General features: G+C 38.9%; 1 pseudogene; it reads left to right on the top strand.

Annotated features, from left to right (window-relative positions):
• Positions 1-24,942, top strand: part of LOC102956373 — a 64,878-nt pseudogene extending 39,936 nt beyond the window's left edge.
• Positions 24,943-26,499: the final 1,557 nt, after the last annotated feature.

Raw genomic sequence — 26,499 nt, forward strand, 5'->3', positions numbered from 1 at the left:
TCAAATTCCATCCATGTTGTTGAAAATGGTAGGATCCTCTTTCTCATGGCTGAATAACATTCCATTTTGTATATATACCATATCTTATTTATCCATCTATTGATGGTCTAATGATCATCAACTATTGATGATACTTCACCTGTTATTTCCATACTTTGGCTATTAACAATACTGCAATAAACATGGGAGCGCAGATACCTCTGTAAGATCCCGTTTTCATTTCCTTTGGATATATATATCCAGGAGTGGGATTGCTGATCATATGGTAGTTTTATTTTTAAATTTTTAAAGGAAACTCCATGCTGTTTTCCATAGAGGCTGTACCAATTTCATGGACATATATTTTCACTTCTCTGGAGTAGATACCTTGGAGGAGAATTGCTCATTCATATGGTAATGTGTTTAATAATTGAGGAACTACTAGACTTTTTTACAAAGGGGCCACACAATTTTACATTCTTACCAGCAAGACTCAAGGGTTTCAATTTCTGCACATTCTTGTCAACACTTGTTATTGTCCGTCTTTTTTATTATAGCCATTTTAGTGGGTGTGAAGTGGTATCTCATTGTGGTTTTGGTTTTCATTTCCCTAATGATTAATGATGTTGATGTGCTTTTAGCTATTTGTATATCTTCTTTGGAGAAATATCTATTCAATTCCTTTGCCCATTTTTTTAATTGGGCAAAATGTTTTTGTAAATAAAGTTTTATTGGAACAGAGCAATGATCACTTGTTAGGTACTGTCTACAGTTTCTTTTGTGCTACAATTGGAAGAGTTGAATAGTCACAACAGAGACCATATGGCCCACAAAACCTGAAATATTTGCTATCTGTCCCATTATGGAAGCAAGTCCAATATCCCCTATTCCCATTCCAGGAATGTGTCTCTAGAGGGTAGAGCAGTGGCTACCCTTTCACCTCTTGCCCAGTGAAAAAGTTTCCATGGGAATACTTGGAGCTGCTTTCCCAGAGTTCTCAAGGGCAAGGTGTGTGGGTTGTGGAAGTGTTTCCTGAGGTGCAGATGTAGGATGATGTATATCTTACTCAAGGGAGTCACCTACATGAAGTGAGTTGGCTTCAGCAAGTAAAGGCTAGCAAACAGCACCAGATTCCCAGGGACTGAGTAAAGAGACACTAGACTGGAACAGAGCTGTATATGCTAGGGTCAGGAAACTGGAAGAGCAGAGCTCAAGAGAGCGCCTCCAAGGGCCTGCCATCACTCTTTCCAGAGAGTCAACTTCAATCATCTCCATAGCCCAGAAGAGAAGAAGTAACATAGCCATGTACACATATTCCTACTCTGTACTTCTTACCATACCACCTCTGTCCACACAGACAGGGAGCAAAACAGCAAGAGCTACAGCTGGCAATGAAGCGAGCAGAGGGGGAGCCCGCTGTTCCCTCCCCAGGCTAGCCAGTACCAGTGCAGGGCCCATAACTTGTATCTGGAGATTCTATTATTACATGGTTCTGGACCTCGGTTTTTCTGAACTGAGGCAGTGTTTGTGACTTAAAGGGTCTCTAGGCCTTTCTATTACCTTAGAGTGATTTGTAAAATCAGGAACCTGCCTAGGTTTATTTTCAGGGGAAGGGACAGTCTGCTCACTTTAAATAATGTGAGCAAGAGGGACAAAAAGCAGTAGACTAATACTTTGATTACATCAGAAGTTGTGCTTGTTCAACATATTCATCACGCAAATATGTGACATTCTAGCTCTACATTACGTATAAATATTTGCCAAATGGGTTAAAGACTACTTGGTACATAAACAAAATAAAATGCAAGAGTTTCCCCATTGCAAAACAAAATGCCAGAGTTTTGTTCTATTTAGGAAGTCCGTGGCTCAGTTGATGTCCTTATTGTATACAGTCTCTCTCCATATAAGATCATGCAATAGAACATACTGTTTTATTAGATCAAAGTCACCTCTCTTTGGAAGTCTTCCTTGAAATCCCCTCCACCCCTTCCCAACTCCAAGGTAGGTCATGGTTCCTTCTCAGTGTTGCCAAAGCACCTGGAACCTCCCTTTATTAAAGCTCATATCATTTTGTAATATATTTGTCTGTTTTCTTGTCTGCCTTTCCTGCCAGCCTGGGAGTTGCTTAAGGACAGAGAGCATATCTTGTTCACTGATGTGTTATAGCATAGGGACTGTCATAGAGTAAGTGTACTCGATCAGTATTTATTTAAATATTGCTTAATTAACTAATTAATGTCAAATGAAAAATGACTAGATCTAGCCACTGGCTTCCCTCTCCAAATGTCCCCAAAACTGACTGTAATGTGCCCAAGAAGAGTGGGGCATGGGGAGCAAGCCGCACAGATCCACTCCTCCTGATAAGGGAGAAAGTGACTCATTACAATCTTCTTCATAGCATATTGATCAATGATAGATCAGCATACTTCATATTCCACTGAAAGTCACACAAAAGCCTTTTTCCCTTTAGCTGTTCCTACATTTTTGAAGTGAAGTTGGATAAAGCAACTCCTCTCTATGCCTTTGAGCAGCTTTAATTGATGTGGATCACTGACCAATTGATGTGGATGCAGCAATCAGTATCAATTGGAAGGCAGCTGAAGTAAGAGGATTGGCCATCCTGCAGTCTGGTTTGCCAATTCCATATAGCTAGAGCCTGGGCAATTGATCTTTGCTGCTTTAAATGATCAAACTGCAACCTATTCAAGATACACATGGTTTCAAAGGCTCCCAAATGCTGATGTTGGACACTGCTAAAAGGGGAATAATGAGCCTAGCACCATTAAAGTTGGAGTCAATTAGCAGAGTCAGGAGACTGACATTTTGTGTTTCTAAGTATAATTTGCATCCTTTGTATCTATAATAAAACCTTAGTGATTTTCCTGTAGCTTGATCATTCCCTGAGGAGTCACATTTGTGGCTTGGCGGAGTAGTGTGGAATGACATGAGCAAAACCATGAGGTTACTGCCCCCAGAGGTTTAATGCCATCCCTAAACTTCCACCATTCATGCTTCCAAAGACTGCTTTCTCTGAGCCAGCTTTCCTAGGGTATATTTGCAGCACATTATGTCTAAAGGCAGTGATAATGTTATTTGAGGACAAAAAGTTCAAGTGGCCAAATAAATGTGGAAAACTCTGTATTAGATAAAGAGGTCTCTTGGTTTCAGGACTTTTTTGAGTTTATGTATACTATGCACTATGCATTATGTGTACAAATTAGGAATCTCTAAGGGAGACATACATTAACCAAAAATTTTGCCAATTAACTTGGTAGTGAAACATCTAGCGGATTGTATTCTGAGGAACATACTCCAGGAAATGCTGATTTATAGAAACACTCCAGGAGTGGCTTCACGTTCTGTCCCCAAATCCTTAGTGTGAAGGAGGTGCTTTTTCTCCTCCACTTTTTTTTTTTAGTTGTTAAGTATTTACTTATTTTTTAAAATAAACACTATATGTTAGGATAATTTTAGACTTACAAAAATGTTATGAAGGCACTACAGAGGTCGCCTATAGCCCACAACCAATTGACCCCATTGTTAACATCAGACACATTTGTCACAACAAAGAAAGCAACACTGATTCATTACTATTAACCAAAAACCATTATTTGGTCATCACTAGTTTTCCCTCATGTTTTTTTTCTGTATCCCAACCAGGATACCATTTTACATGTTGTCATCATGTCTCTTGAGTCTCATCTCTCTGACAGTTTCTCAGACTTGCCTTGTTTTTGATGACCTTGACAGTTTTGAGGAAAGTACTTTTAAAAGCAATAGAAATCAGGGATGCATAATGAACTAGAAACCTTCTGGAGGGAAAGAGGATGAAGAAAGTTTGTAAGGGCAGGGAAAAATGCAAGAAAATGAAAGGGCAAGAGACAGTTTATTGACTCCTCAGTTTTACAAGATCAACTCTGCCCATAAACTAATTTTGTGGCATATGTATATGGAAAAGATAAATGCAAATCACATTTTAAAAACTTACGTCATTCATATATATCACATCATATTATTTTTTCCTAAAATGCTGCTTGGTGTAGTTCAAAATATAAAAAAAGCAAATATCAAACCAAAAGATAAAACTCAGTAACATTTATAACTAAGAAAATAAAAAATGGCTTAAGATGACCAGCAGGAAGAAATGTGAAGTATACAAGTAGCAAAGATATTTTCCATCAGTATGTCAGTCATCTGACTTAAATTGATAGCTTTTGAAGCACTTTTTGTTCCCTTCCTCTTTCTCAGAAAGGGGTAGGTTTGAAGCTGGGGAAACAGGAAAACTCTTAGGAGGATTGGATCTTTGCTTCCTGGGCTCGGTTTGGGGAAGGGGAAAACAATGACTCCTAGTGATAATTTTTCCCTTTCCCAAACCAAAAAAGTACATTTTCCCTTTTACTGGCTGGACTGCACAGACTCTCAGAAATCCATATGCAAAAAAGGCTAAGATATGGTTTATTGGGCCCAGCGTAATCACTGATTATAGTAGTGAGCAATATGTACAGAGAGACCAGGACCTGGTGGCCATGGACCAGAGTACAGTTTCTTAGGGCATTGAAAGGACTAAGATCTGGTGCAGATGAGGTGGAAGATATTAGTTGCTGTGGGTGGTTAGTGTACAAGCTAAACTGTTGTAACAAAGATTAAAAATACACTGGCCCACCAAAACTAGAAATGATCTATCTCTGTATTATATAATAGTCCAAAGGTGGGCAGGCCAATGAGGGAAAGTGGTCAATTCTGCCCTTTTCAACAATGGGACCAAAGCGGCTTGTCCTACCTAGTTCTTGCTATTTCCCTGCTAACAGAAGACAAAGAGCCACATAAGAGCATAACCAATCATTGTATGGACAAGACCTTAAAAAAGCACACACCATATTTACACAAACACCACCAGTCTGAACTTAGTCACATGGCTACATATAGCTGCAAGAGAGGCTATGGAATGAAGTCTTTAATTGGGTGGCCATATGCCCAGCTAATATTCTATTACCATGGCAGAAAATAAGAACAAATACTATGAAATAGCTTGCTATCTATAGAAGCTATTTGCTCATTCTGCATTCTCCTTTGTCCTAGTTAATAAAAGTGCAATATTGTTTAAGGAATCAATGGGCCCAGCTAATTGCTTATTTTTCAGCCTCTCTAGCAGTTAGGGATGCCAGATGACAGTTCTAGCCAATGAGAAGAAAAACAAAAGTCTGCTGGGGTTTTAGATAAAGCTTTTGCTTCACTGCTAAAGGAGGATAGATACAGCTAGTACTGTTGTTCCTAATTCTCCTTGCCTGAGATGCAGATGTGATGGTTGGAGCTGCTGATATTAAATTATGCCCATGAGGAAAGCTGTAGAGAACGGCAGAAGCACCTACCCTGACATCAATAAACTGATAGACCAATGCTAACAGTTGTTACCCTTAGACTTGTGACATGTGAGAGAACACCTTCCCTGCTTTTTAAGCTTTTTGTTTTTTTTAGTTTCTTCCAAATAATGTTTTTGCTTCTAAAATTACTTCATTCAGATAACATCTTCCACAAGACTTCTGGTGTCGTTTAGTGACTGTAAGCCCAGATTTAGGCATTAGAATTTCTAGATTTAAGTCCTGGATGGACCACTTACTCTTTAAATGATAGTAGGCAAACTACTCAACCTTTCTGTGCTTCACTTTAACTATATAAAAAATTATGATGAAAGTAGTGTCAATTTCATAGATTTGTTGTCAGGATCAAATGACATGGTATATGTAAAGTACCTGGAACATAGTGCTCAGTAAGGTACCATTGTTGTAGAAATATTTAAATCCAAATCAACTAACCAGGCTCTACCTTGACTGGGTGGGGAGAGTGACACCCCTGAATTTCCAAAAGCACATACAATAGTGAATCCCCTGAAGCCCTACCTGTTTGGACGTATTGGGGAGTTGAGGTCCAGCAAAGCACCTAGGCATGAATGCCACTGCTACACAGATGGAGTCGCCTCCTTCTTAAACCTTGCAGACTGGAGATTTGATTACTGCTTTCTTTTTTCTTTTGGGCTGAGGCCTCCATTCCCTTTCAGCCTTTTCCTTCTATTGAACCAACGTCTTTAAAGCCAAAACCTAGAGGTGATGGTTGCAATACTGAAGGTGAAGAAGGGGAAAGGTTGAAAGATAGTTTTTCTTAAAAATTGAAAAAAAAATCTTTCACCTTTCTCTGTTGTCAGAAAATGATTATAATTGTCCTATCTGTAAAAGAGTCTCTGAGATTTTCTTATTATGGTTTCCCCCCTAGTTTTAGAAAACAAGGCAAGAGGGTAGACCAGGTAAGCCAAATCATGTTGGTAAGGTAGGTCAGAGATACAATTAGTATGGTTGGTTCAAATATACCTATTTCTTCATCCAAAGTGAGAGTTAAATAACCAAGTAGTGACATTAGTTTCCTCTCTCCCTCCAAATCAATTAAAATATACATAGATCATGTAACTTTTGCCTTCATGCACCCTTGTACATACCTCACCAAGATTGGTATATGCCATGTCATTGCTATCAAATGGTTCAATGTTGTACATATAAAGTTAAACAAAATTTCTTAAAGAATTGAAATACAAAAGAACAACAAATGTTCCAAGTGAAAAAACATTCAATAAATTTTATAATTTTTATAAACTATGAAAGTATATTAAAAGTAAGTATATTATTCTGTCCTGCAATTATAATTCTTTGAAAAAGAACTAAAAAATAATGTCACTGAACACCCAGAACCCTTCAATATAGCACATAACTGAAAGATTTTTCACTGTTCCCCAAAGAACTCATTTTTCTTGTCTAATAGATGAGCATAATTATAATAAAATTCTCCACAAATTTGCTTTGACTGTCTGCTACCCAATGTTCAGTTCTCCCTTGCATACCAAAGAAACGGTGTTCTTAGGGAACCCAAAGACCTATGTCAAGAAGACATGTAACACATAAATACAAATTTTCTGCTGAGTCAAAGTTGTATAATCTACTTTATATTAAAACTCCCAAAGCAAAATTAAAAAGTTTTAAAATAATTGCATCTATTCCTTAAAAATGAAAGGTTAAGAACACCAAAATTATATCAAGCATCTTTTCTGACCACAGCAGTATGAAAATAGAAATCAATTGCAAGAGAAAAAAAAAACACAAACACTTAGAGGCTAAACAACCAATGGGTCAATGAAGAAAGAGGAAATAAAAAATACATGAAGACAAATAAAAATGAAAACTCAACAGTCCAAAATCTTTGGGATACACCCTTCTAAGGGGAAAGTTTATAGTGATACATACCAACCTCAAGAAACAAGAAAAATCTCAAATAAACAATCTAACCTTATAGCCAAAGAAACTAGAAAAAGAACAAAACCCAAAGTGAGTAGAAGGAAGGAAATAATAAATATTAGAACAAAAATAAATGACATAGAGACTTAGAAAAACAATAGAAAAGGTTAATGAAATCAAGAGCTGGTTGTTTGAAAAGATTCTTTTAAAAAGTTGATAAACCTTTATTTAGCCAGACTCATTAAGAAAAAAGGAGAGAAGACGCAAACAAATACAGTCAGAAATGAAGGAGGGGATATATATAACAAGAGACACCACAGTTATATATATAACTTATATATAACAAGTTACAGAATAACTGTAAGAGAATACTATCAAAAAATTACATGCCAACAAACTGGACAAGCCTAGAAAAATGGATAAATTCCCATACAATCTTCCATAACTGATTTAGGAAGAAACAGAAAATTTGAACAGACAAATAATGAATAACGATATTGGGTCAGTAATCAAAAAACTTCCAAAACATCCTGGGCCAGATGGTTTCACAGGTGAATTCTACCAAACATTTAAAGAACAATTAATACTTATTGTTCTCAAACGATTTCAAAAATAAAAGAGGAAGGTAAACTTCCAAATTCATTCACTTTTTTTCTTTTGGCAAATTCATTTCATGAGGGCATCATTAACCTAACACAAAAACCAAACAAAAACACTACAAAACAAAACAAAACTACAGGCCAATATCCCTAATGAACATAGATGTAAAAATCCTCAACATAATATTAGCAAATCAAATTCAACAATAGATTAAATCATGGTCAATGATCAAATGGAATTTATTCAAAAAATACAAAGGATTCAACATTTGCAAATCAATCAATGTAATATATCACATTAATAAGAAGACAAAACGATAGGATCATCTCATTAGATGCAGAAAAAGTAAATGACAAAATGCAACATTTATTCATGATAGAAATTCTCAAGAAAGTAGAATTAGAGGGAACAATTATCAACATAATAAAAGCCCCATATGAAAAATACGGTTAACATCATACTCAAGTGTGAAAAAATGAAAGCTTTTCTTCTAAAACCAGGAATAAGACATGGATGTCCATTCTCACCACTTTTGTTCAACACAGTACTGAGAAGTCCTAGCCACAGTATCAGACAAGAAAAAGAAATAAAAGGCATCTGCACTCTTTGCAGATGACATGATACAATATATAGAAACCCTAAAGACTCCACAAAGAAAGCTGTTAGAGTTAATAAATGAATTCAGCAAACTTTCAGGATACAAAATTAATACACAGAAATCTGTGCATATATACACTAATAATGATACAGCATAAAGAAAAATTAAGAAAACAATCCCCCTTACAACTGCACCAAAAAGAATAAAATGCTTAGGAATAAATTTAGCCAAGGAGGTGAAAGACTTATACTCATGGATGAAAACAACATGGAAGAAAAACTATAAGACACTGATGAAGAAAACTGAAGATGACAGAAAAGGAAAGATATGTAATGTTCCTGGACTATAAAAATTAATATTGTTAAACTGTGCATACTACCCAAAGTAATCTATAGATTCAATCCAATCCCTATCAAAATACCAACAGCATTTTTCACAGAACTAGAATGAATAACCTTAAAATTTGTATGGAAACACAAAACACCTTGAATAGCCAAATCAATCTTGAAAAAGAAGAACAAAGCTGCAGGTGTCATAATCCCAGATTTGAAGAAATAATACAAAGCTATACTAATCAAATCAGTATGGTACTAGCACAAAAACAGACACATAGATCAATGGAAGGATAAGAGAGTCCAGAAATAAACCCATGCTTACATGGTGTATTAATCTATGACAAAAGAGGCACGAATATCCAATAGGAAGCAGTCTTCTCAATACATGAAAAGCTAGACAGCTACATGCAAAAGAATGAAACTGGGTCACTTTCTTACAAGACAGAAAAAATAAATTCAAAAGGATTAAAGACCTAAATGTGAGACCTAAAACCATAAAACTCCTAAAAGAAAACAGAGGCAGTAATCTCTTGGATATCAGCCTTAGCAACATATTTATGAATATGTCTCCTTAGGTAAGGGATACAAAAGCAAAAAATAAACTATTAGGACTACACCAAAATAAAAAGATGTTGCAGAGCAAAGGAAACCACTGATATAACAAGAAGACAACCAACTGAATGGGGGAAGATATTTGTAAATAATATATCTCATAAGTGTTAATACCCAAAATATATAAAGAACTCATACAACTTAACACCAAAAAAATAAAACATTGGGTTAAAACATGTGCAGAAGAGTTGAATAGACACTTTTCCAAAGATACACAAATGGCCAACAGACACGTGAAAAGATGCTCAACACCACTAATCATTAGGGAAATGCAAATAAAAATTACAATGAGATATCACCTCATACCAGAATGGCTAGTATCAAAGAGACAAAAAATAGGAAGTGCTGGCAATGATGTGGAGAAAAGGGAAAACTTGTGCACTGTTGGTGGGAACATAAATTAGTACAGCTGCTATGGAAAACAGTATGGAGTTTCCTCAAAAAATTAAATATAGAAATACCATACTACTGGGTGTTTATCCAAGGAAAATGAAAACATTTATTCAAAAAGATATATACAAGCATGTGTTTATTGTGCCATTATTTACAATAGTCAAGACATAGAAGAAATCCAGGTTTCCATTGACAAATGAATGAATAAATGGATAAATGAATGGAGATATGCACACACACACACACACACACACACACACACACACACACACTGGAATATTAATCCATTATACCACACACAAAAAATGCAATCCTGCCGTTTGCCAACAACATGGATGAACCCAGAAGGTATTATGCTAAATGAAGTAAGTCAGACAGAGAAAGACAAATATTAAATGATTTCACACACATGTGAAATCTAAAAAACAAACCAAATGAACAGACAAAAAACCCAACAGACTCTTAAATACAGAGAAAAAAAAATGGTGGTTTCCAGAGGGGAGGTGAGTAAGGGATGGGTAAATAGGTAAAGAAGATTAAGAGGTACAAATTTCCAGTCGTAAAATAAATAAGTCACAGAGATGAAAAGTACAGCATAGGGAATATGGTCAAGAATATTGTAATAGCATTGTATAGTGACAGATGGTGACTACACTTATCATGATGAGCACTGAGTAATGTATAGAATTGTCAAATTAATGCAATATACATCCAACACTAATATAACGTATGTCAACTATGCTTCAATAATATTTTTAAATAAATAAATAAATTTTAAAAACAAAAAATGGAAGGTTAATTTGAAAACTTGTCTTCTAAACCACTTTAAAGATTAATCATCAACAATCATTTGTACAGTGCTGCAGCTCCTCATGTAACTCAATAGATCTGAGAGCAGCAAAACTACTTTTAGCATAGCCAGTCACGTTGCAGAGAGGCCTGAGTGGTGTATCAGCTCCACATTAGAAAACATGATGGTTGGAGCCCAGCTCCAAATCACAGATAACTGGTTTTCCATTCTACTCTGGGACCTGAGCTAGATATTTGGCAACTGAGATATCTCAAGTGGAAAAATGCCTGTCTCATAAGGTAGTTATGAGGAGTGAATATGTTGATCCATAGGCTTAGCACAGTACTGGGGACTGTGAGTACCTGAGAAGTTGTGGTTGTGGTAGTGGTTATCAGGCAGGGTCACAGCTGCCTAGATAGAACATGCACTCAATGATGTAAATGGTACACAAAGAGATGCATCTCAGGCTGCTACTGCTGGAAGACGTTAAATCACTTTGCCAAGGACCATTGCAAGGGGGATGAGAGCAGTCCTCATACCCCATGAATGCAGATGGAAGAAGGCATTTGTCCCTCCAGAGGGACAAAAAGAATGTGCCTGGAGAAAGACACATTACAGAAGGAGTTTATGCCCTGAAATGAAGCCCTAGAACTCTTAGTAATGGTTCACGTGAACAAAACTGCATTTATCATCGGAAGTTTGACATGTAAGCTCCATGATGGCAGGGGCTTCACTGGTCTTGTCTACAGCTATATCCCCCAAAATAGAGCATGGTATATAGAAGGTATTCAATACACGTTTATTTATTGTACGAATGAATCAAACAATTAAGCCATCACCCTGTCTATGATTAGTTGAGTTATCCTGGACCAGTTATTTAGCTTCTTTGAACCTCTATTTTATGATTTATAAAACAGGAATAAAAATAATACATATTTCACAGGACTACTCAAGCATTAAGAGAAGTAGCACTTTATTGAAATGCTGTATCTGGTCAGGAAAACTGTCAACAGTGTGCACCACAAATTCAAAAAGAATTATTGCCATTGTGTTGTAAAAGTGACAGAATGCCTCAGTGGTCATGGCCCTGTGGAGGCTCACTCCAGCAACTCAGCAGTCCCTCAGAAGCCACAGTAGAGTGGAAGTCAGAGGGCACAGCCAAGCTCCCTTGGACACCATGCAGCTTTCTTTCTCTGAAATACACATACTGCCATGATCTTCTCCCCCTGCCCCAGGGTAACCATCCTGAAGAGAACCCCACACATTTGCAGGTGGACTTTCTGGTCTTTGGTTTAAAATCTATCTCATTATATTTTTATTACATGTACATATATAGAATCAAGCAGAGAAACACCTCACCCACTTTTTTTTAATCTCATTTTCCTCTCATCTTCCTTTTCCATCATCTCCTCTGCTTGATCTCTGTTGCTGGGCCCAGTCCAGGTCTTCTCTGTCCAGTCTCTCTGGTCTGGTAGATTAGTATTTAGAATTTCTGGGGTTTGCCTTGGTTTCGCCACATCTAATTGACATGTGACTGGTTCACTGCTCAGAATGTCAATTTCCCCACCTTCAAATTTGTGATGTAGTGATATAAAAAAAATTAGAAATTTGGTCTTTGTGCAGTTGCTGGCCAAGAGCTTCTAAAACCCTTATAACATCCTCAGTGGTTGTAGTCACAGAAGCATCTCTTCTTATTCTTGATAAGGCCCCTTCACCATACTGAGCCTATGCTAATTAGATGACTCTTGGAGCATGGGAACTGATTCCTAGAGGAACCAAGCATTGATTAGAGAGTTGAAACTTTCAGTCCCACCACCCGACCTCCAAGGAGAGGAGAGAGGCTGGAGCTTAACTTGTTCATCAATGGCCAGTGTTTAATCAATCAATCCTATGTAATAAAGCTTTCATAGAAACCCTGAAGGGCAGGATTCATAGAGCTTTCAGACTGGTAAACACAATGAGGTACTGTGACGGTGATGGAAACTCTATGCCTCTTTTTACATACCTTCTCCTATGCATCTCTTCTATTTGCTCCCAAGTTGTATTCTTTATAATAAACCAATAATAGAATGTACATCACTTTCCTGCATTCTTTAAGTCATTCTAGTAAATCACCAAACCTGAGAAAAGAGGTGCAAGAACCCCTGATTTATAGCCAGTTAGTCAGAAGTACAGGAGACAATCTGGAACTTGTGCTGGCCTCTGAACTGGGGACAGTGTTGTAAGAGTGAGCCCTTAACCTGTGGGGTCTGTACTAACTCCGGGTAGTTAGGGTCAAAATTGCTTGGTGTGGAAAACCGACACATTTGGTGTCAGAAGGGTTGAGGGTCAAAGAAACAGGAGGTGGTGACCTTTAAAAGAGAAGACACTGGGGTTCCTGGGTGGCTCAACCAGTTATGTGTCTGACTTCAGCTCCAGTCATGATCTCATCTTTCATGGGTTTGAGCCCCACATCAGGATCTGTGCTGACAGCTCAAAGCCTGGAGCCTGCTATGGATTCTGTGTCTCCCTCTCTCTCTGCCCCTCTCCTGCTTATTCTCTCTGCCTCTCTCTCTCTCTCTCTCTCTGTCTCTGTCTCTGTCTCTGTCTCTCTCTCTCTCAAAAACATTAAAAAAAAAGAAGACACTGATACCAAACTCATGAGCTAAAAGGCTCAAAACAACAGATGTGAGAACATTCTATACATTGCAAAGCACTTTATATATTTAGTGCATTCATTTGCTCATTCATTCATTCATTCATTCATTCTTAGTGTTTTTAGGCACCAACTGCAAGGTATTATTATTTTTTTAATATTTATTTTATTTATTTTCAGAGAGAGAGAGAGAGAGTGGGAGAGAGCACAAGTTGGGGAGGGGCAAAGAGAGAGGGACGGAGAGAATCCCAAGCAGGCTCCACATTGTCAGTGCAGAGCCCCAAGTGAGGCTCAATCTCATGGACTATGAGATCATGACTTGAGCTGAAATCAAGAGTCAGACACTTAACAAACTGAGCCTCCCAGGTGGCCGTGATATTCTAAAAGGTCTCCACCTACTTTGGCTGATAAGAAATGTAAACTCCTTTAGTAAGTGAACTAGAAGCCACAGAAGAAAAAAAAGCAGAGCTCCAGCAGAAGCATGAGGGGATAGAACTGATAACTTCTCAATAAAGGACCCTTTGTGGTATGGTAATCTTCTGCATCTATGTGGCTATCAAAATCTCTTTGGCTCCATCCCATTGTGCCATTTTGACAATGGCACTAGAAGCACAAACCTCACCAGAACCACCCTAATCAATTTCACACAGCCTTGTTACCAAGCTTCAGGAGCCTAGGCTCTAGTGAATTACATGTTTGGGTAATTAATCTTCTCCATCCTGAAGCCCTTATATGTGGGAAGCCGCCACCAAAGCCAAGAGCGATGTTGCACATTAGTTGTTTAAATGCAGCCTGGAAGCAGCCTTCAGAGTGAAATGATACTAATCAAACCCTGCACCCTCACCATGATGGGTGCTCTTGCAGAGAAACAAGTGGCTAATTATGGCCTGGGCACCATTTCAGAATTTGTTGATTAACTCCTAAGAGGTTCATTAATTCTTAACATAGTAGCATCTAATTATTTTCGGGGAATCCCATATACAAAGAATTCTCTGTTGATCTTGGGCCTTTTTGTATTAATTGATTCATAAGATTACTTGAAATTAAATGACGAATTCCAAGCCATTAAGCAAATTGGCATTCTAATAGCAATTATTATTATTATTATTATTATTATTACTGAAAATTCAGATAAAGGGAATAAAAAGAATACAGCAAAATTATTTTGCATTATACATAGAAACAGAAATGTATTTCCACTAACTAAAGTTTCAGGCATTAGTTAATTTTACTCTTTTAAAATCAGAATAGAATACAATGAAATAATTGTATTTAAATATAATTTTTGTTTCTCTTAACCCATTTAATGTAGCAATTTAACTACCCTCATGGCTGGTAACATCTATAATAAATGTACTAATTATGGAAAATCATCTCATTATGACCTGAACAGGGTGAAGATAAGGTGGGATCACTATTTTAGTTCTTGTGAAAGTTCCATTAATATTTCTTTCCTGTACCAAACTGACTGCTGTGAAGTTTAAAAACATAAGAAGAAGTGAAGAAACAAGGGCAAGAGATAGGAAAAACTAATATGCCCCACAAGCAGATATTTCAACAAAGTCTATTCCTACATGTGTCCACTGATCAATTTTTAATCTATTTATTCATCCTGGGCAACTTTGTTGACCAAATTTGGCAAAATCACAATCATTGAAATAGCTCTAAATTTGGGCTTCATCTGTGCATTTGTGTGTGCACACACATCACATCAATTATTCAATAACACAGTTTTATAAAGAATGCTAGCAATACAGAGAAGAAAGAAAAATCAAGGAAAAACAAATCATTGCGTTTTAAATCAGAGTCTAGTTCATAAGGTTTAAGTGGCTAAGACTGAAGAAGACAACTATAGAGGAATCCTGCTCCTTGATCTTTGTCAAGAGAGGAAAATTTTAAGACAACCCAAGGAAAAATCCTATAAATGATCATTTCAGGCAATATTTAGTAGTGCTTACCTAGTGCCAGGCATTTTTTGGATATGACCTTATTTTATCTTCCTAACCAGCCTATAAATGTAGGAGATTATCCTCACCATTTTACAGTTGAGAGCACTGAGGCTTATAGAGGGTAAAGCAACATGTCCATGGTTATTTCTAGAAAGTGGCAAAGGTAGGACACAAACCCAACAGTCTGATTACTGAGACCATGTTATTAAGTACGATACTACTTGCCTCTTTTGTAGTTTTAGAGATTCAAAAACCATTGAAAATCACTGTAAAATTCCATGCAACATTTATGAAGCACAAACTCTATAGATTGATAATGCTCTTAGTTGTAGTAGTGTGTCAAACCTTTTTTCAGGTACACTTTGAGACTCGCATTTAAAATATCAAAAAGTCAAGGAGCACCTGGGTGGCTCAGTCAGATGAGCATCTGACTCTTGATTTTGGCTCAGGTCACAATCCCAGAGTTGTGGGATTGAGCCCCATGTTGGGTTCTGCATGAAGCATGGAGCCTGCTTAAGATTCTCTCTCTCCCTCCACCCATATTCCTTGCTTGTAATTGCTCTCTCTCCCTAAAAACAAAAACAAAAACAAAAACACAAAGTAAAAAATGATAAAAACCCTATATCTGATTGCACATCACCAAAGATGGCTTGAAATGACCACAGTGTTTCACTCTGAAATCACAAAACACCAGTTTCCTTGGCCAAATTATTACTTTCATACCTAAAAGTACAGTCTTTATTCATGCAAGATGAGTAGTTTTACCAGGACTTCACCAAATAGGAGATATATATATATATATATATTATATATATATATATAATATATATAATATATATATATAATATATATATAATATATTATATATATATATTATATATATACTTTAATGTTTGTTCATTCTTAAGGGAGAGAGTGTGATTGGGTGAGGGACAGAGAGAGAGGGGTCTGAGGATCCAAAGCAGGCTCTGCGCTGACAGCAGAGATACTGATGCGGGGCCTGAAGTCACCAACTGTGAGATCATGACCTGAGCCGAAGTTGGATGCTTAACCCGCTGAGCCACCCAGGTGCCTCCAAATAGGATATATCTTATTTCCTTATGCCTAAGATGCATTTTTCCCTCAAAGCTGTGGTAAACCTGTTGGTGCAGTTTACAATCCAGGAAATACTGTGTTCTTTGGTTCCTTCTTCCACAACTCTATCCCTAGTGTTAACTCTTATGCAGAAGCAAGCCAGTGTGGTGCATTACCCAATGTCAGGCAATCATGAAGTACCGTCTGTGAATCTGAATAGAAGAAATACATTAACCACTGATAGGCAGGAGAAAACCTCTCAACAGACACGAGAAATAAATATCTTTACAAGCAGTTCCCTAGTTAAGACACAAAAGCTGTGGCAGCAAACCATGTGTCCCTGTATGTCACATTACATAACTGACTACAAACACTCAGAACTGCATACTTCATTATGAGCTTTAATTATCTGAGCTATATCTATATAGCTATTTGTAAGATGGGTATATAACAGCATAGGCAGTAACCTGAAAATTATGTACAAGTACAGCATAACATTGTATATCACTACTGTTCCTAAGATTGCAAAGTATTTGCAGGAATTGTAGTCCATTCTATGTAGGAAACACAGTTCCTGCATCATCACAGGTACTGCCAAGTACAGTAGATTTAAAACTAAAATGGCTTACTAGTTTCTAAATAATCCCCTAGGAAACAGTTTAGTCTAGACCATTATCTTGATAGTTCATAATTAGGTTCAATAATAAAGCTTGTTTTGCTGACCTAGGTCAGATCAGCATGTCCACAGCATCTGAGCGCAGTGACCTTGCTTTGAGAGGGTATTGTTAGAAAATCCATTATTATCATCACATACACTTCAGAGAAGTGGCTGTTTTGTGAATTGATGGTGTGATGTTGCCACTTTAGATAAAAGAGTCCATGAATTATTGACTTAATGAGTTAATGTTGCCTGATTTCACAACAAAGTCTTTACAGTCTTCCATGCTATTTACTGAACACATAATCACAGTATATGAAGGAAAGCTCAGGTAATAGTCTGTGCCGTGCATTTATGAGCTACATCAAATCTGAAAAAGGTATGACCTCACAGAGGTGTCACTGTTTCTCTCTCCTTAGTCAGTGTGTCTCAGGCCAACTTGTGGATGGTCATTTGAGATGGCTTTCTTCCCATTATTTTTGCCCTGCAGACACCAAGCAGTTAATTGTTTCTTCTTCTCCTCAAGACTTCTTTTTGTGCCCTAGGTAAGTCCTTGGGATCAGTCCTGCATAATCATCCTGGCTATGTAGTGTGGTTATTGCTGGGTAGAGGTTCAAAAAGAGCCTATAGAGAAAGCACCTTGCAGGGAATACCCCACTACCCTGATGCATACCATGGCAAAATGGAAGTGAAGTCTTCTGATGTGATGGTATTTTCCTTTAGAGTAGGTCAGACACAGGGGAGAGTGTAAAAATCTACATACAAAGCACTTAATAGGTTTTCCAGAAAAACTGGTGAGCCGATGAGTCATGTTGAACCGGTGGGCTGTTCCTAAGTTTGGTTTTGCTACCATTCATGGATGCTTATTGTCTCCTCAAAGATTTATACACAGTACTTCATTCAGGCCTCCCAACAAACTAACAAACTAAGTGTTTACATATGAGGAAACTGAAAGCCAGAGAGAAGAAATAACTAGCTGCTAGGAGCGGTAGGACTAGCTGGGAGGAGTAAGGATTCAGAGTGGAGCCTGGCTAACTCCCAAGCCCTGATAAAGGCTCATCCCTGCTCTTTGGCATTGCAGCCTCCTGACCGTCCTCCTTTCCATGTCTTTCATGGGTATGTTGGTTATTAGCCTATGAAATCTATTTGTAAATACTTCCTATAGCCTCCCCTGAAGTCCAGACGAAAGTCCATGAATTTCAAGATGGCTTATATTTCAGTTCTGGCATGACTTTGCATCTTCGCTTCCCTCGATCCCTATTTGTATATCTTTATTCTCAGCACACCCCTTGTTTTTTAATTGTCAAGATCCTGGCTCAGATCTTCCCTTCCTATCTCTATTGAAATTTGATCCATTTTTCAAAAGGTACTGTTGTAATTTTGTTTTCATGAAGTCTTTCCAGATCCCCCACCTCCTTTAAAAAGTATTCCTTATTCCATTCTTCAAATCCCATAACACTTGCTTGTGCCTACCTCTCGGGGTATTTCATTACAGCCTGATCTATGATAATTATTCGTTGGCTTGTTTAGCTTCTTTTCGTGGGAAATGGGGGTCCTTTAAGGGAGGGAACAATGTCTTAGTCCTCACTGTATCTCCAGGGTTTAGCATCATGTTTAAAATGAGGAATACCCAAGGGCCCCTGAGTGGCTTAGTCAATTAAGCCTCTGACTCTTGACTTAGGCTCAGGTCATGATCTCATGGTTCATGAGTCAAGCCCAGCATGAGGTTCTGTGTTGACAGGGTGGAACCTGCTTGGGATTCTCTCTCCCCCTTCCCCTTGAAATAAATAAATAAACTTTTTTTAAAAAAGAATGAGGGATACCCAATAAATGTTTGTCAAATGAATAATTAGGTAAGTTAACTGTTGTGAAGATATAGAGAGGTAAATGAGTTGAGTCATGGTTCAGAGATATTCCACTCAATTTCTTTGTAAAAGGACTGCTTTGAAAAGATAAAGTGATACTTCTCTGCCCATTTATCCTTTTGTCTCAGTCTACTGTTTTGTTTGCATGTTAGAATTCAAGCACCAGCTGGGGAAAAAATAAGCTGATACGCAACAGAATCTCTGGCCCATCTTACTGGCCTATTTCTTTTGCCTGAAGGAGTTTTTAAACAAACTGAGGAAAATTCCTGCACCATGTTGGGCAATTTATCTATGTACCGTAGCTCCATTTCCTTCACTGAATAAAGGGGTATAATAGTACCTATTATTATTTACCTCCTTCTGGATCCATTTTGTGTCCCTATTTGTGATTTTTCTTTCATACCTTCACATAGAATGGGTTACTCTGTCAGAAAGCTCTTCTTTGGGTTGAGCTACCATCTGTCCCCTTTCATCTTAATCCATTTGTCCAAGATCTGCCTCCTGAACAGCACAGAACAAACCTAACCCCTCTTGTACCTAACACTTGTACAACGCTTGTGAAAAACAAAATACTCATTGGGGGTGCACATACACAATTGATCCAACGCATAAGCATGCTGGCAGGCATTTGGAATCTCAGTAGGAATGATTTGGGGAACTTAAGGGAGAAGAAGCCCATTTCATGGCTCCATTTCAGACTGGTTGTCTTCTGCTCTGGGAGTCAGTGTGGTAAAATAGAAAGAAGATAGACTTTCAAGTCAGATGTTCCTGGACTCAGTTCCTGACACTATTACCATGTGGGGCATCACTTAAATTCCTTGAGCCTCATTTTAACATACCTTAAAGCACTGTTTGAAGACTGAAATATGTTAATAGACACAAAGTACCCAACACATAGAAAACATTCTAAAAACTGTCAGTTCTATTATTCCTCAATTTCTGTATAATCCCTTTTTCTTTTATAAAAGGACCTCTAGTCGAAAGAAGGCAATAACAGTAACTGTTATGGTTTCTATAATAAAGTGTATTTCCCAACAGTATCCAACATTTAAACAAAAGTATCTAATAAAACATCAGCGAGTTTTCAAATATTCCAATGAATGGCTATTGCTAATCCATTAAATGTGAATAACTGCTTGATTTTTATGATTTAACCTTATTTTCTTTTTTTAATTTAATTTTTATTTATTTTGTGTGCGGGCTCACAAGCAGGGGAGGGGCAGAGAGAGAGGGGGACAGAGGATCTGAAGTGGGCTCCACGCTGACAGCAGAAAGCCCGATGAGAGGCTTGAACTCAGGAACTTTGAGATCATCACCTGAGCTGAAGTCAGACCGCTTAACCAGCTGAGCCACCCAGGCATCCCATTTAACCTCATTTTCAAATTAAGAAAGCAACAACAAAGGCAACAATACTTTTAGGTTATGTCATCTGAGTGTTCTATGGAATCATAAAAAAAAACAGAAAACATCCTATGGTTCCTGAAAGGTTGAAAATCACAAATACAGGTAAAGCCTTGGGAAATGGGGAAATGCAGTTGCACATCCAGGGAGAAGTGTTTTGATTCTACCTACACTCCCCCCCACATTTTGCCCCCAGACAGGAGCACATGGAAGAGGGGAAGAAAGCAGACCTGAGGCCTGTGGGGAAGCCTGTAATCCCTGGCTCAAAAGGGAGCCCAATGTGGCCCTTTCCCTAGGGCCTCCCAGCCACTCCACTTCCTTCCATGCTGTAGCTGCTGGGATCCTTTGTCTGCAGAAACTCTGGCAAGGTCTCCAAGCAATGTACCAGGGAAATGTCTCCACTTAGTTATTTGTCACTCAAAGACTTATAAAACCTTTGTGTCAAGTGGAATTTAAGAGGTAGACTACTGAATGTGATCTGAGAAAGAAACCCTTCACCACTCAAGAGGTGCCATGCCTCATCCTACCTCGGCACCTTTGCTCTAGCTGCATGTGTAATGTTCTTGCCCCAGATCCTTACCTGTGTTTAAGTGAGTGGCATCTTTTGTGTGAATTTTCTTCCCTGCTCTTTCAGATGTCCCTCTTCATGTGCATGCTTCTGCATGTATAGAAAAGGTATATGTATGAGAGGCTGCTTTTGTCTGTCTTGTGTATTGGACAGTGTATCTGTTCATCCTTGTTCTTCCTTGTCACCACAACTTACATTTTACCCTAGATGCCGATATGGTCCTCCTCTCTCCTCTGCACCACAAAACCACGCTTAGACGTTTTCTAGATGTGCTTTTCCCCTTCCTTCCTCACCACCTCACCTCATATCACTTTGCATTCTAAGCTGTGGGTCTCCTTCCCTCTATGAAACCAAACGTTAGAGGCACACCATGACCTCAATATCTCCTCTGTGCCAAGGAGGTCAGTGCTAAATGGAGTGCTCAGCCACGGTACTTACCTCACCCCAGTGCCTCATTCTACTTGGCTTTTGAGTTGTTTTCTTAAAACATTAATTTGAATTGTACTGCTTAAAGAGTATTGTGATCTTTTAAGCCTCTTCACATGCCTTTTGGAAGAAGGCAGGGAATAAATCCTAGTTTCTCAAGTCACCAAGACCTATGGCTTCTTCTTAGCTCTTCCTCATCTCAACTGCTCTCTGATTTTTGATGGTTCTGTCAGCAAGAAACACCCTCATTGGCCCTCTCTCATGCTTTGTCTCTATATCTTTGCAGCCCCTTTTTCCTGCCCCAAAACAAACACATTTTCTGGAATTTTCCCTTATCCTCTCCTTCCTTCTTTCCCACTGTTTTCTACCTACACTCTATTTTCTCTCCCTTGGTACACCCCATCATTGCTATGGCATCAATTTAGACTATAGTGTCAGTGACTCCCATATCTGGGTATCAGTCCAGACTCAAATCATAGGACTACATTGCCAGTAGCCTCTTCAACAGTTCTTCTTGGAACTCGAGACTCCGTAAATCTAAACCTCACTTGTATGTACTTCTCCCATCTTTTTGTTAATGACACCATCAGATCCTTAGTCTCCTAGACCTGGGGAGCATTCTTGTACTTCTTGTAGTCCCTCACCCCACTCCTACCATATCAGCCTCCTTAGCGCCCCATATTTGTCTTCTTGTTTCCATTCCTACTGCCTCTGTCCCAGCTCAGGTCCTCGATAGTGCTTGCCTGGACTACTCCACACTCTCCCAATTGGCCTCCTGCTTCTAGTCTTTCCCCACTCCAATATATTTCTCATGCTGCGCCAGAGACATCTTCTCAAATACCTCTCTGATCATGTCACTCCATGTTCTGCTACCTCTGGTCTCCCCAGTGCTTATAGAACAATGGTCAAATGCTTAGCACGCCAGTCAAGACTTTCCAGGATTTGGGCCCAATGTCCATCTTCCTTAATCCCCTCTTCACTGCTTTCCAGTCCCATAACATTCTTTGTTCTTTCTCTGCCTTGCCTTGATTCACACCCTTTCCATCTCTTCACTAAAACCTAACCCTGTTTTCAAAAGCTCCCTCACCTAGGAAGCATTCCCCAATCTTTCTGGCCACAACCCATCTTCCTCCTCTGTGTTTTGCTAATACTTCATTATTATTTGACATAAACCTTAGAAGAAATTCATTTGTGTGGTGTGTGTGTGTGTGTGTGTGTGTGTGTGTGTGCGCACGCGCACGCGTGTGTAACATTCCTATATGCTGGGCCAAGTGGTTTACAAGTCCATCCTTATTAATTCTATTAATTCTATAAAAATGGATTTTGATGTGGAAATGTTGTGGTGGGGTTCAGAGCCAGTGGCAAGAAAGAATTCTTGAGACATCTTGTTGCAAAAAGGTGGTTTTACTAAATCAAGCACAAGGACCAGACTCCTGGGCAGAAAGAGCTGCACTGGGATGGCAGAAGCAATGGATTATATACTTGGGAGTTGAGGGAGGTAAAGAAGTAAAGAGAGGGGAAGTTTCTGAAAGGATTTTCATATGCTAAAGAGGACTCTCAGGATCCAGGAGGCCTAGCTATTGTCAAGCTAAGGTTGTTTTTCCCTTTAGCAAAGCATTAACGTTAAAAGAGTTGGGAGTTCCTAGAGGAATGTCATATTCTGCTTACCTCAAGTATTTGCCAATGGGCTGCAGGTTATAAGGAAATTTAATTGTATCTACATTTCTTTCTGCCTTTGTTCCCCACATCAGGTTTTATTAAAACCACTTTACAGATGGGAAAACCAAGGATCATACGGATTAAGTAACTTGGTCAAGGTCATATGGGTAGTGAGGCAGTTTCTCTTCCCACCACACTCTCCATACTTTTTACTACATCAGGTCACCTCTCTGAGGACAAAGAGCCACAGAAATCTAAGGGAACAGATGTGACAGTTTAACAGTGACAAAGCAATGCTGACTTTGGACTGTCCTAGTCCTACTTCTTTACTTGGCTTTTCTCTTTCCAGACCCTCTTCTGATATTTGGTTTCTGTTGCCTTTTAAAAGTTTCATTATTATGCATAATGTATTCATTGAAGGGCAGCATTTCCTGTAATTTATGTCTCTTCATTTTACTACTCAGCAATTCCTCAGTATTTAACCTCATAAATTTCCAGTTATTGTCCTATATTTACACATTGCATCTGCCGGAGAAGCAATTTAATACTATGTGGAATCCGAAGGGACACTTACAAAGAGGGTGAGCCTGCAGCTTATGCCTCTCCTAACAGAGGCAGACTGCTTGTGATCAAAAGCAAATAATCACACCTTCCTTCCCCCCCTTTTGTATTTACCTTATTAAATAACAGAAGAACCCGATTCCCCTGACTTCCCAAAATCATCTTCAGCCTGTTCCTGAGAGCCTGGTTGCTGGCCTCAAAGTTCCTTTGTGGCCACGATGCTTTTTGCATGCTGTCTGTACCGCTCCATCAGCCTGCCGGACAGCCTGTTCCTCCCCCTCTGAAACGCCAAACAGTACTAAAACCTCACTCATCTGGCTCTCAGCTCCCTTTGTTCCTCTTATATTGTTCTGCCATTGCCCTGAGGCCAAAAGATCTTTTGGGGCAGTGGCCCTGTTTGGTGTTTGGCACAATTTCATTTACTGAACATCTCTATGTACATTTATGATGCCATATAACTAATAATAAAAACAGGACAGCCTAGGGCATCGTTTTTTATTGTCAGCTCCATGGCAGCCATGGGGGATGGGAAGGAGAAGGACAGAGCGAGTGTACGGGAAGGTACAAGACTTGCCAATAGAAGCTGGCTCTGGCTGAGCCTGTTCTCCTGAACCACATCCCCTTCTAAAGGGCTGCAATAATGATGCAAGGCTTGTCCAGACCCTCTTACAGAGCCACAGGGGAACAGACCATAACAGATGACCTGTGTGCTGTAGGGGAGCCGCCGTGGTTGTGTACCCCACTATTTTCAAGTGGCAGATTCGCCCATCTCTAGGAGTGAGCAAAATGGACGACGGCAGAGCTCACGCTGTTCATCACTGCCTGTTGCTAAATTGATGCAGCTCTCCTTGGACTCCATCAGCTGTGCAGTAATCCATATTGATGGCTGGGCTTTAGAGCAGCTGTTTGTATGCTCTGCATCGCTCTGTGGCTGTCTGCTCTTTGTGGACATGGCCTGGGTGGTATATGTCCCTGGATTCTCTGAGTTGGACTTCAGTGTGTTGAAAAGTCCATTACAGGGTTTTAGAGGCAAAAATTCCCTCCATGAAGGCATTCTCAGCAGGCAGCATAGAATAATGGAAAGAGCCCTGACTCTGAAATTAAGTAGCCTGACTTCATGTTTCAAGTCGCCCTTTACTATCTGTGTAGCTTTGAGTAAATCACTCAACCTCTCTGAGCCTCAGTTTTGCCTTCTGCAAGTAGAGAGAAAAGAATAACTCTTTACCTCAAAAGACTGTTTAAAAAACCCTAGATAGTCTTTTTGTATATTGAATATATTTATTTGCTGGAAAGTGATTATCATAATTATTGATATCATAATCGATTATTTTATAAAGGAAAGAAAGGTACAGAAGAAAATCTATGCTACACACGTTACTACAGAGATATGGCAAGGCAATGATAAAGTTGAAACATGTACTGAAGATAAAGAAGAAATAAGCTGCTCATTTCCATTCTAGATGATTCCTGCTATTTCAGTTGCCGTGGTTGATCTGGAAAACTTGGCACCGTATGCCAAAAGTGTAATTATTGGCAGCATCCTCTACAGAAAGAGCAAGTGAACCCTTTCTAAGCTTAAAAAAAAACAATGTCATTTTTACATCTATTCAGAGTGTGTGGCTTATAAACAGTTAAAGAGGCTTTTTCTGTGAGAATCCATGGATTAAAAACTATAGAGCACCAGGTGGGATGTACTAGAAAAATGAATTCCATCCACCTGATTGGCACTGACTGTGGAAACACATGGTTAGCTGGAAGAAGCCCTTGGTATTTGCCAGAGCCGAAAGGGACTGCATCTCGTTTACCAAATGTGTGTCAGTGAAATACAGATTCATTTTGAGTGGGATGTTTAGTCATGATGCCAAAGCAAAGACAAACTCAACACACAAAGGAAAGTGAACTGACACATGGGATGAGGGCCAGGCTGCATCCACTTCTGAAATTTCTTTAATAATCGCAGTTGTTTCAGCCCTACATGCTCTTTGTGAAGGGCCCAGTTCCCATCACCTTTTAAAATGGTTTCTTGTTTGCTCCATGCAAATCCTTATCAGCATATTGTGCATGCTATTTTGGGGATTATTACAGATAAGTTACCCTTTATCTCTGAGCTGCACATGCTGAATGCCACACCAGGCCCTGCAGAAGAAAAAGGCCAATCCCTATATGTTCTAAGGACATATTAGATATTTTCAGTAACAGAAGGTTAATAAAGAAAATAGAGATGACCTGTTCTAGGCGAAGATTTTCTTTTGTTCAACAAGGAATGTACCCTATGTGCTTTTTTGACTTGCCAATCTGCTAATTTTAATCAAAAAAGTTGATTTAAAGAGTGCCTTAGCTGTCTACATTTCTCTATAACTGAAAAATCCATTTGGTCTATAAAAATGATAAAGCCATTAGGAGGTTTTTCTTCAACTTCAGGCAAAGGAAGAGGTGGTGACTGCTTCAGATTTGTTTTTGCCTCTTTGTTTATTTTGACTCCTAGTTTTTGCATATTGAAAGGTGTGTTTACTCCTGGCCCCAGGAGTTTGGTTGGCCCCAAACCCAGTAGTCAGGTTTCCTTCAGTCATTAGCTGGAAGGAAGGGGATCAGGGCAGACACTCACAGCCATTTATCTTCTTCTTCAAGTGCTGCATTCTTTGTAAATGAAAGAGGCCAATCGATAGGGCAATAAGGAAGGAGGAAGGTAGCTGGGAGGGCCCCACTGTGAGGTGAGGTCTGTTCTCAGCCAGGGCCCCACCTATACTCCATCCTAGAGGTGTGACCAGTGAGCACTCCAGAGAGGAAAACTAGAGTTGTGGGTGTGTGTTTGTTTTTTCAAACTTAGCTCTCTGTTAAACAGAACAGTGAATATTTTCATGCGGGCATCTGTAGAGTACACATGAGTTTAATATTTGGAGTTATTGACATGAGACCAGGTATACTCATTTATCAGGAGGCAGTGCTCTGAAGGGGAATGTCACAGACTAGGGGTCAGGCAGATTGGGGTTCCAATTCAGTCTTCACCACTTATCAGCTGTGTCAAACTGTACAGTCCCTTTGCTTCCCTGGCCTCCGGTTTCCAAACGCTGTACACTGGGATGAGAAAAGTGTCTGCCTTGTAGGGTAAGTTAGGATGA

Source organism: Panthera tigris, chromosome B3, assembly GCF_018350195.1.
Source record: "Panthera tigris isolate Pti1 chromosome B3, P.tigris_Pti1_mat1.1, whole genome shotgun sequence".
Taxonomy (NCBI): domain Eukaryota; kingdom Metazoa; phylum Chordata; class Mammalia; order Carnivora; family Felidae; genus Panthera; species Panthera tigris.